The 12296-nt window shown below is 41.7% G+C and overlaps 1 protein-coding gene across 3 annotated transcripts in view; it reads left to right on the top strand.

The window, feature by feature from the left end:
- The window catches only part of TJP2 (tight junction protein 2), a 66665-nt gene that overhangs the window by 10327 nt on the left and 44042 nt on the right, over positions 1-12296 (top strand). For 2 of the 3 annotated variants that reach the window (XM_031054150.2, XM_031054148.2), the window contains exon 2: positions 2873-2993. The exons of the other annotated variant lie outside the window; for it this stretch is intronic. The gene's annotated coding sequence lies outside the window, so the exon portion shown is untranslated. The remainder of the gene's footprint in view (positions 1-2872; positions 2994-12296) is intronic. 3 annotated transcript variants of the gene reach the window in all.

Below are 12296 nucleotides of genomic sequence, written 5' to 3'. Positions count from 1 at the left end.
TTCTGATACTGTGTTAATGAGTACTTGCAGGGCTTTTTGTTAAAAATCTGTCCATTAAAAGGAGTTCTTAGTACAATGTATTTGGACACAGGACATTGGAGTGTCCCAGACTGTGACTTCCTTTAATTGTTTCATGTAAGTTATCTACATGCCAATCTGTTTGAATTTTGCAGCCACTCTGTGCATGTTGATTAAATGGTACATGACTGCTCTTGATACTTCGAAAAGCTGGGTTGGAAAGTAATGGTACATTCCTGCAAAATTCCTCTTTGTTTTCAAGTAGTTTTGTTTGGCCACAGTCACAGCTTGAAAAAACTGTCTAAAAATGAAACTTGCTAACTGTAGTATTCATTATTTTTTGTTTTGTGCCTGGGACTGCTTGGCTTCCACCTACTACTGAGTGTAAGTCAGTATCAAAAATGCAAAAGACACTACCCTGTTAATCTTTGGATTTATTTCCAGCATGCTTAATTGGGCATCTCCCTCCTTTCAGGAAGGGAGAGGTTTAGTTAAAGTGATTGTTGTGCACACTTGGAATTCCAAACTGGTTAAGATGTATGTGGATTATGTTTGGATTTGCCATTCCAGCCATTTCACAAAAGCAGAAAAGCTGTTGTCACTGGACTGTAATAGGGATCCCTTTTATATTTTCATTAAAGCTTTCAGGGAACTAGAGGTTGGTAACCAACAATTGTGGTAAACTGTGAGTTGAAGAAAAGGTGCTGTTCTTTTTTTGCAGCTGCAGAATGCTTACTCTATATAACGAATAAGCAAATTAATAACTCACTTTGCGAAGCATCAGCTTATCGCTTGACTTCTGGAGGTACCCTGCCATGCTAATATAAAAAAAAGTGTTTTAAAAGTGTGTATGTGTTGGAAAAAAAAACCAAAACACGAGGCAGTTGCCAAAGCCTAATACTGAATGTAGGATATAGAGGGCCTCATCTGCATTATCCCACTGCACAAATCCAGGTGCATGCTTAACTCATATGCTTCCTGTACTTCTCTTAGTCATCTCCTAAAATTAAAAAAACACTAAAACATTAGTGTGATGCTAGCTTCAGTGCCATCTCTTGAAAGTTGTGAAAATTCTGATTAAAAACCCAGACTAAGGTGCTAAAGAAAGCCAGAAAGGCAAATACTTTGTTTTGCTAAGGCATTCCTTTCCATTTCCATATAAAAGGCATTCCATTTTCCTTGGAGTAATGATGAGATTTCTGTGACAAATCAATTTTCATAACTTGGCATCTTCATGCAGGGGCAAAATGATGGCGGAATAGTTTGGATTTGGCTTGCTTGTGTAAATTTCCTGCAGCTTCCAGAATAGTGTTCCATGCACAGCCTGAACAATAAAGCTGATGTTTGTTCATAATATACAGCATAGCTCTTGCTGCTCTTTATTGTTCACAGAAACTCATATTAAGCACGCTTTTGTTGTGAGACTTCTGAAATCATGCCTTGATTTAAAACAGCAGTTGATTATTTTCAGAAAGATGCTTTTATGCTGGAAGAAGCAGCAGATAGCGGAAGAGACCTCCTAGCTTCACCAGTGTGATGTCTGGCAAGTGCTTACATTTGTTTTTAAGAAGTTAATTTTAGATTAACTTCTTAAATGACGAAATATATTTTAAAAAATATCTTAGAAGTTTTAAGTTTGCTTTTTTAATCTTGGACCTCATTATGATTTTGCTCAGGAAGAAGGGGGTGCCGCACACAAGATGCATCAGTAAATTGTGGGGTAGACTTGCAGATAATTGGTGAAGTTCTACAGAATACTTTCAGTATCTCTTATGGCTCTCCTGCTATCTATAAATGGGTAATGGAGTATTAACCAGACTAAAAGAAGCAAGCAAGCAAACACCACCTCCATCCAAAAAAAAAAAAAAAAAACAAAAACCAAACCAAAAAACCCCCAAACAGACCCCCCCCCATAAAAAAGCACAAAAACCCCAAAACCAACCAAACAAGACCTCCCAAAAAACAAAACTAAAAAACAATCAAAGCACCCTGAAACTAAAGCCAAACATATACATTGGAGGGAAATAAAGGTTAAACCAATCCTGTTACAAGTACAGCTAGGATATTCTTCCAGAAAAGTCTGGCTATGTCCTTCTTTGAAGATAGAAGACTTTGGAAAGGTGTTCTTTGAGAGGAATTCGGATGATCAAGATGCATGTTTGTTTTATTTTAAAAACAAAGCCCAAAGAGCAAACCCTAACTATTGGCTTATGTTTCTATTTCTGTCAAAAGTTCTTCTTTCATCTTACTTAAACCATCTATTTTCTGTTTTCCTACATGGGATAATCAAGGGCTGGGACAAGGGATGGGGTGGAGGAGGAGCCCTGTGACATGGATGCTGAATGGAATCTAACATACTGCTTGTACAGAAGAGGGGTAGCTGAGGCTGGTTGAGCAAGGGGAGGAATTGACAATTACATTGGGAATTGCTTCTTTTCTATCATTTGGCAACTATTAAGTTACCAGTTGAAGTAATGGAGTGCATGTATCTGTATCTTGAGCATAACCTCAGTAAGAACGATGTTCTTACCAGTTTTTTGTACAATTCAGTGCAAACTAAGCCATGACACTTAAGACTAAAAATGCATTGCTGCTTGGTGTGCAGGCTTGTGCGGATGCTTCATAAGGATAGTGATTGAATGGAAGTTTGCAGTATTGCTGCAAGTGTAAATATTACTGAGTATCTCCTCTCTTTAGGCACTGTTACCACTTGATTTCCAGGGAAGCTAAAGCATGCCAAACTAACCAGGGATGTGTATTTTATCTCTTCTTTATATCTAGGACTTCAGTGCCCCAGGCTTAACAGTCATTCTTTTGTGTTTATGTATTACTGAAATTAGACTTTGTTTTTCAGGGAGCAAACTACTGCACTGCCATCTCCTTGTGAGTGGGACTGGGAGCGCAGCTGTACATCGAGCCCAAAGCGTCTCACAGAGAGTAGACAGAGACATTCAAAAATCTTCACTCCTCAGAAGGTACTAGTTGCATTAGCTAGAACTGGACATTATTTAGAACTGGACATCAGTTTAAACCAACAGATTCTAATCATGTTCTGGCTAGAATGTTAATTCCTTTAGCTACATTTTTTAAAGTTTTTAAGAAACTGTGATTAATAAGGTAGTATATTGAAATTGGAACTAATTCTTTTGGACTCCCAGACCAATTAGAATGATCACATGCATATTTGCTGAAAGCTTTGTGATGTAGAACATGCTGCCAGAGGAGAGACTCCTGCAGTGAACTCAGTATTCTGCTAAAGTTATGCAAATAATAATGCACGGAACTGTACTAGTTCATTTTTTAGTTAAACACTGGTAAAGAATGGATTCAATCTATGGTGATGTCCACAGCAAATATAAATATTTAGCATGGATTTGGGGATAAATAAATTCAAGCATGGAGGGTAGTATTAATAGGAATTGCTTAGTGACTCAGTAGAGTCCTGGGAAACAGAATAGCCACACACAGGGGAGTTGTTGTACTGCATATTTTCTTACAGTGTATCATTAAGGTAAATATAATCCTCTTGCCATCTTAACCTTGCTGTAGAAACCTTCTCAAGTGCTTCCAGAGAGAATATTAAATGCATCCTTAGTTTTATGTGTTGGTGAAACATGCTTGGCTTGTTTTTGTAAGTCATTAACAGATGACAATTTTAAGAGAGCTAAAGGTGTTTATGGTGGTGTGCCACAGAGCTGTAATTGACTTCTATTATTGAGAGATTAATAGCTATTGCTGCTTTAGTAATTTACTTTGAAATGTGGAAATCATTTGTACTGTCTTTCTAATTTGTGATACACTTAATCAAATCTACTTATCTGTTAGTTCAGTGTTCTGGGAGTGAGGGGAGAGGATGCTAGATTTATTAATTTTAGATTAATCCAAATATTAATTTGAGATTAATCCAAATCTAAAGACATGATAAAAAGGAGGGGAAAAAAAGTCATTATATAAAATAACAAACAGGCCCTGTTCACTTAGGGCACTGTGTGTGGGAAAATGTGATACAAGAATATTCGTGAAGTATAGCTGAACAACAGTGTCCCAGTTGAAATCTCCAGCAAGCTCCCCTTAAAATGAAAAACTTTCAAGGATACAGTATGGTATGCCAGCCTTATACCAGGGAATGTGGATACTTGCAAGACCAGCTCTTAGCAAAAGAAACTCTGGAACCAAGTATCTACTAGAAAAGCTGCAGCTAAACACCTTGCCTGTGGGCCCCCAGGAATTGTGGAACTGTTGAGTGAATGGTTGCGTCTGTCTGCTTTTGCACTGATGATTGTTGTCACTGTTCTCCCTTGCACTCTGACCAGCTAATTTAAGCCCTTCCTGAAAAACAGCACTCAAAAGTGAGCATAGTACCTCTATCTGGGACCTTGCTATTACTGAATAGGGCTGCAGAACTGCTTTGTTTCTTAATGAGCTCATCAGCAGGAGGTTTGCCAGTATAAATAAGATGGAGAGAGGCAGAGCTTTGAAGCCCAGTTTTAGTGTTCTGAAGGACTAAGTTGGCCGAAGAACTGCTGTCTGGAGCTTTGTTTTTTAAATTAACCTCTGTATCAGAAAAAAAATAACAGGGAAGTTTTGTGTAATGTCTTGTGCATTCTGCATATTCTTTTGCTTGTTCTTAAGTATAATGATCTGCATGAGAATGAGATCTTTGTTTTCTTTGCTCTGTTACCTTAATTTGAGCCATAACAGTTGGTTACTTAACTTGGTAATGTTTTTGATGTGGTAGGGCTTGACTTCAAGTGAGGAAAGGCACATAAATTGCTTAAAGCAGAGGATTGTTTCACAGCCTTGAAAAGAGAAATCAAGAAGCATGGGGAAGACAGGAAGGAAATTAGATGCAAGCAAAATGAATGTTCAGACAGAATGTGCTCAGTGCAGTGCCTTCTGTTTAAAATGAGCAAGCTGGGGGTGGGGAAAAGATTTTTCTTTCAAGTGTCAATATGCAATTTTTTATTGTGTTTGAGGAGAAAAGCAGTACACACCTGTGTGATTTGGACCTGCTTAAACTACTTCATTATTTCATTCTTTAGAATAGCACTATTAGGGTATTTTAGCTTCTTAAATTAATAGAGGTCAGAGTGCTTGTGCCAGAGAAAGTTGCTTCAGTTTTCATAGCCTATACTCTAATGTCACTGTTAAGTGCCTGTTTCACCCTCTAGCAGTAAGTCATGCTGTTTCATTTGCTTGCCTTATCAGTTTAATTTTTAAGACACTGCAGTGTAATTTCAAATGTTGTACAAGTGAAAATGTGTTTAGAATAAATAGACTGTTTCTTATTCACTCCAGTATAGTTTTTATTGACTATTATCAAACACCTCTGCATATTCTTACACTACTACCTATCTATCCTGTGAAATGTGCTATACAGCTGTTTTCTAACTCACATATTCTTTGCAAAGTACCATCAAACAAAACAGTCTTCTGTTTTTAGCAGAATAAAGTTGTGATCTATGAGACCTAGTAGATTTTGAAAAAAATATACTGTGTTACTGTATTTCATACTGTTACTATCTCTAGTGTTTTTTCTAGTTGTTCAGCATATAACAGTGTTTGTCTGCATGTTTTAAATTTTGTTGAAGTGTCTAGGTAAATCTGTATGTCTAGGTTTAACAAAAAAAAAATCTTACAATGAGAATATCAAAATAGGTGTCCGTGTGAGCCAGAGAGGATCTTGTACTGTTGATTACCGGGGAAGAAATTACATGAAGTGGGGAATGCTGTATATGTTGGTCTCTATTTCTTCCAGGGTCATCTGTACTGTCTAAAATAATATCCTTAGAATTGCTGCTTTGAAGCTTGGAAAGTGTGTATAGCTGTGCATCCTTAGACTAGGCCAGAGGTGGCCACTATACCAGACCTTCCAAGCTGCATAGCTACAAGCTGTACTTTGGAAGTGGAGACAAGGGGTTGGATAATGAACGTGTCACTCTGCTTTAAGCTGGCACCTGAGTCATGCAGTAACCCAGGAATGATAATCTAATTCAGGTGAAAGGGGACCTCAGGAGGTTTCTAGCACAACCTCTTGCCTAAAATGGGGTCAGCTGTTAGATCAGAACAGGTTGCTTGAGGCTTCAGCCAGCTAGGGTTTGCAAACCTGCTGAGACAGACTCAGCACAACCTTTCTGCATTGGGTCCCTGGCTTGGCTACTTTCATGAGGAATTTTTTTTTCTCCCTACATACATCTGAACTTCTCTTTTTTGAACTTTGGCCTGTAATCTCCTATCATCCCACCATGCAGCACTGTTAAGAACCTGGCTGCATCTCCTTAGTCTCCTCCTGTCAGCCCCATCTTGGTAGCACTCCAAGGCATTCAATTCTACACATGGAAACAAGTGCAGGGATAGTATTCATGGCTTCAATTCTTAAGTACCCTCAAGGCAGATATTACTGTGCCATATGTGTGCCTAAACCCCAGTGGAGAGCTGCATGTTTGAACTGTATGTAGCTCCTGAGCAGTTCAAGAGTCAGAGGTCAGGTACCTACACATCCTCTAATCCTGAATGTGGAATCTGTTAGAGCCCTGTTTACTACCTAGAGAAGCAGACATAATTGGATTTATGAATCATTTAAGTAAGACTGGGCTGACTTACTTGTGTGATTCTGCAGGCTGATGAAAAACAGCAGTCTAAAGAGATTGCCTGGAAGGGAAGGGAGAAAGGTTGTTTGGCAACATGGTATTTTTAGAAACTTCTACAGTGCCTTTCATCAGAGGATCATGAACAGTTGCGTAAAAACAAAAGCAAACCTGACATCTCTGTACAGGCAGTTCCACAACTGGACAAGCAGCCTACATTCCCAGTATCTCTTGTTGAAATCCATTCTCAGTTTTTTAAAAGAGGTTGCCTATTTGCGGTGTTGTCTAGCAGCACTACTAAGTGTTGAACTTTAACAACAACCCAACAACAACAAAAAACCCACACCCTGTTTGTTAAAGTGGCCAGTTTAAAAGGCTTGATGGTGGGGAGGAAGCAGAGAGAACATGAATCACGGGGAATCCTAAATTGTTGGAGTGAAACAGCAGTCTTGGTTGCTGCAGGCAAGTTGCTAAATAGCCTTACTTAGCTGGCAGGAGTAACTGTAAGAGGCTGCTGCTTGTTTTAAATTTGCATCCTGTAGTGTAGTATTAAATGGCTGTTTCCTCTGCTGATGTTAGAAGCCGCACAACTGCTTCACTCACAGTAGCGCTAGATAATTTCAGGGGTATGTCCTAGGTTTTGTATGACTCAAGCTACAGCAAGTGATCTTTCTAAATCAGTGTTATAGACTGTGGACTGAATCTGATTGTAGGCAAACAATGTCTGCATTGATTACTTAAACTGAAAATCTCAGTGGGGAAATAGGGTCACTAGAAATTATTTGCATATTTCTCATAGAGTTAATACTAATTAATCTTTCCATGGAAGTGAATTTTAAAATCTCTACATACCCGCATAACATTTCATGAAATCCCCTGCATGTATACAGTTACAGCACATGCAGAGTAGCTGGTCCTAAACACTGCAGACAACACAGCTGCACATTTATAACCCAATTAATGTGATTCCGACATGGTGTTAGTACCCAGCCTCTACTTTTCATGATGCAGTATCCCTTCCAGGACTGATGACAACTGTACCTGCATCTCCTGTTTCAAAGAGAGACACTGTGAAAAGTGCATGCAGCCATGCCTCCATACACCATGAAGTGTGCAGAGACCTGCACAGACAGAACAGACCATTTTGCTGAGTCCCCCGCTGCTCTTTGGCTTGTACTGCTGTCCCAGGTCATATTTGTCTGGTTTGTAGGTATTCTGTGTAAGTCATTCATGATCCACAATGCGAAGTCTTGTGGTGGTTAAGAGAAACTGAGTCAGGAGAAGTTACATCTAATTATACATTTAAAGACGTGCGGCTTTGAGCTGCGCTTTAGGGGCGTGGTTTCTTTGGCAAAACCAAGAAAAAAACCTGGGAAGAGAATGGAGATGCTCCTGTAGAGTAGCTGTTCCATCAATTAGGTAATTTGAGTACCTTTTCTCCCTTTTGCTGCCACAGGAGGAAAGAGCTTGTAGTCCCAGAGGAGTTCCTGCAGCTCTTGTCAGTGGTTACACTGCTATTTTGTATCCTGACATTTTTTGTTTAGGAGGCATTATGCTTCCCTCACAAGGTCTACTTGGTATCTACCTTGGGAGGATAGTTCAGTCAAAGGACAGAAAGTATCCAGGAAGTCCTGAAAGGCTGTTCTTTGTGGTTGAATTGCAGGATAAGTAACCTGTAAATTGTTATTATATGAATAATTGCATCAGTCCATGTCATCAGTATGGCTTTCTGGGCATTTGTCCAAGCCTTAGTGTGAGCATGAGCACTAGAGGTCACTTACTGCTCACATTTGCAGGCTAGTATGGGATGATGTATCTGCCCATTGTGGCAGAGTAGCTATTTGTTTTGAGAAAGAAGTAAGAAAGTAGGAAAATGTGTTCTCTGTACTCCTACAAGTGAGAAATTTTATGGACAAATGTGGAAAATATTTTGGTAAGCCACATGTATTGTTTTCAATCTGTTATTGCAAGAAACTGAGTGAAGGCAAACTGGTGGGCCGTTATCAGGTGATGATTTGTGGTAAGGGATTGAAAACCAGCCTACTTTGCCTGCATCTGTGGTGCACTTACCTCAGGCTAGTTAAATGTGCTAATCTTTGGTTGCTGGGGAACATAGCTCAGAGAAGTATAGCCTGGTAACCCCACTGCTAGTGATAAAACTGTGTAGCTTTGATAAGCTCACAGAACATGCCAAAAGGAGGCTTTGGCCAAGGCACAGCTTTTGTCTGGAACAAGAAGTAATTGTCTTTGGTTTTGGCCAGGATGTGTGGACCTCTGCATTGCTCTGACTGGCACTCCTGCACTCCCCAAGGCTGTGTCTAGTTGGGTAATTGAGTGCTAGCCCTTTGGCTTCTTCCAGAGCCTGTGTGAAGAGGGGTGGCTGTAGGAGGCTGGTGCTCTACCTTATGCTGCTACAAACTTGGCATTTCTGTTACGAGGCTGCAGTCAAAGGGATCTAGTAGCTCCTCTTTCCCGTCCCACCTTACGTCTGACAACTGCTTTCTTTGGAAGAAGTGTATTACCATCTGGCTAAACATGAAACTCCATCTTGCTTCTAAAAACTGCATAATCACCTGCAGCAAAATCCTACCATATCCAATCAAAGTGAAAACACCTATTTTCATCACATCTTGTCATTTCAAGGAGGCAAGTGCTGATGCCTACGTCCGATGTAATGTCCTGTGCTGATGTTGCCAACCAGTGATAGCTTTTTGTCAAGCTGCCTCCGGAGTGCAGAGCTGTGCAGAAGTGTTCAGCAGTGCAGAGTGGTGGCTATTTTGCCTTGTTCTACTGAGTCTTGTGAATAAATCCTTGATGCCAGATGCTGTCACAGAGCCTCATGTGTGGGGAGTCTGGCCCCTTGTGCTTCATTTGTCCAAGTGGTCTTGACTTCAGTTGTACACTGAACTGCTGGTGTTGCAAGAAAAACTGGATGGTACCACTCACTTGTAAAAATGAGAGGAGGGACCCACCAGCTGAAAGAAGAGCAAACTTCATGCATTAGCATTTTTGTGCCTTTTTCCCTCCAAATTTCCCTCCAAATTACATATGAAGTAATATGCTGTTTGTGTTCTTTTTTAAAAGCATTGGCTTAAGAAAGCTCTTCCCTTGCAATTTGTCCTCATTCTTAATTTTTTTCTTCCAAGAGCTGATTCAAGTATTGACTCATCCACCCAAAATAATACTACTCCAGGAAGACAGTAGCACTGGGAAAGAAGTCTTTATTTCTGAATACAGGTGTGGCTGAGCTTCTGTTAGTCTTCTTTAGTGCTTTTTGTGACCAGTCATTTCTGCAAGCTCTTGAGAATACTTACCTCAAGTATGTGCTTTTTGGAAGTATGTAATTACAGCCTGAAAACCATCCAGTTCGGCTTCTGAATTAATAGCAGCAATGTGGACTTGGAGACTAGTGTGGAAGGGCTGTTAGGTGGTGGGAAGGAAACCCAACCAAAGCTGTGGACTTGGGGAGGCCATCAGGTCTTCCTAAAAACACACAAACGGAACAAGGAGAAATGACTGGTGTGTTTCTGTGAGGCAACCCTGGGCTGTGGATGCTGCTTGAAAGCCTCCCTTTGTCAGAAATGCTGCCTGGTCTTGGGCCGCGGGGCTCATCTCTCCCTTTTACCCCGTGACAGGCGTCAGCCGCTATCTGCTGCCAAGGCCAAGAACATAAGAAATATTTTTGTAAATGGAGAATAACAATTCTTTTCTTCCCGAGGAGAATGAAAATGTTTCTTTGCCTTCCCGGGGTGACCGCGGGCTTGATTGGCTGGCAGTGGAGAGCGGCCGGGCCCCCACAGTACAAAGTCGCTCTGTGGTGGGTTGCTCAGTACCGGCTTTGTCCTTGGCGGGCCCCGGCCGCCCCCACCGGCCTGACCAGTTCCCTCCAGCCTTTCCTGGTCAGTAGGGGCAAGGGAGGGAAAAAGCGTGCTCGGGGCTAGCGGCCGGAGCCAGGAGCGGCAGCGGCCTGGCCAGCGATGTTACTATGGGAGCGATGCAGGGCTCCGCCGGGAGCGAACCACGGGAGCCCGCAGGGGGGGCGGAGCAGGTCGGTAACCTCCCTGTCGCCCACCGCGCTTCTCCTCCTGCCGGGTTCGCCCGCAGGCACCCCCCGTCCTGGCCGTGGTAGCTTCTCTCCGGCAGGGACCTCGCAGCCAAGGGGGGCGAAGCTGCGGAGGGAGGCAGCGTGCTCGTGACACAGGTGCCAGGGCTGGCGCGGCTCAAACCCGCTTTAGCTCTGACCTGTGGCCGATCCGGGGACGCCCGTGTGAGGGGCGTCCGATGCTTGCGGGCCCCAGGAACGCGGCCTTTGGCCGCGCTGCGAGCGCTGCTGGAGCCGCAGGACGGTGGAAGTCCCGGGGTTTTCCGGTTAAATCCGGGGAGGGCAGGAGTAGATGCGTTAGGCGCTTGAGTCTAACGCGGGCCCGTGCCTCACGCTTTGAACACTGGAACAGAAAATGTGATTTTATAGCTTAAATACGGGTTGTGCTCGGCACGCAGGTCAGTGTTTTAGTCGAAAATATCTTTTTCTATGGAGAAACACACCAGGTTTGGAAAAGGAAAATCCTGTTCTTCCTGTCCCTGTCACTTAATTTGTTTTGTTGGTTTTGTTTTTTTTGTTGGGTTTTTTGTTTTGTTGTTTTGTTTATTTTTTTAGACTGTTTAGTATTTATGAGAAAACATGCTGTCCTGTTGCTGAACAATCTATGTAGCTACAAAGGAGCTACAGTTAGGAGTAGGCAGCAGCATGTGTCAGGACTGGAGAGGCGGTGCAGTGTGCATGCCAGCGTGCAGGAAACTGGGTTTATCTATAGTTATCTTCCCAACCCCATTAAAAGTTGGATAGAAGCTATAAACAGACCTTACTTGTGCGTCACAGTTTGTCTTCTGGCCTGTAGAATAATTAGTACTGTAAGTATCTGTCCTTTAAATACGAGAGCTGTGTGTGTTAACCAGTATCCCATACTGCACATCTCATGGGTGTTTATTGGCCATTAGTGGACTTACCAGTTGATTCTTTCATACTGTTATTTCCAGTGTGTGTGGTTTGGGGTTAGTTTTCTTTTTGGTTTTGTGGTTTGGTTTGGGATTGGGGGTTTTGTTTTGTTGAGGGTTGGTTTATTTGTTTGGGGTTGGTTTGGGGTTTTTTGGGAGGAGAGGAGTTGTTTGTGTTTGGGGTTTCATTTTGCGTGTTTGGTGGTTGTTGTTCTTTAATATATCACAAAGCCTCTGCAGGTGATCCGAGTAACTATCCCATGCTTATTCTAACTTTCAGTTATCTTTCTCCTCTATTGTACTTGTCTGTTTCATCTCTTCTGAATCCATCTTGTTAGCTTTTTGACACAGAGCCCATGAGACAGAGCAACTGCATGTTGCTGCAGTACATTTAGTAAGTAGGTGTAATCATTTGCTGATGGTTCTGGTGAGAGAAAAATATCCATGGCAATGTGTTGGTGACTTGTCTTGCAGGGGGATGGGGTTTAAGTGTGTTGACCTGAGATGGATGGAAAGCCTGACTCTGTGTGTGTGAGCTATAGTAGTAGTTACAGAGCTTGTATTTATAGGTGTACAATTTAGATGTAAAATTTAACTGACTACTGCTTAAATACTTGTGAGTATGGAATGGTTCCTTAAGTAAGACACCTTGTAGCATATATCAGCAAGCAGTGTATTGATAGACATGCTGTCAGT

Source organism: Melopsittacus undulatus, chromosome Z, assembly GCF_012275295.1.
Source record: "Melopsittacus undulatus isolate bMelUnd1 chromosome Z, bMelUnd1.mat.Z, whole genome shotgun sequence".
Classification (NCBI taxonomy): Eukaryota; Metazoa; Chordata; class Aves; order Psittaciformes; family Psittaculidae; genus Melopsittacus; species Melopsittacus undulatus.
Note: the sequence above shows the minus strand (reverse complement) of the source record. Positions and strands in the feature narration are given on the sequence as shown.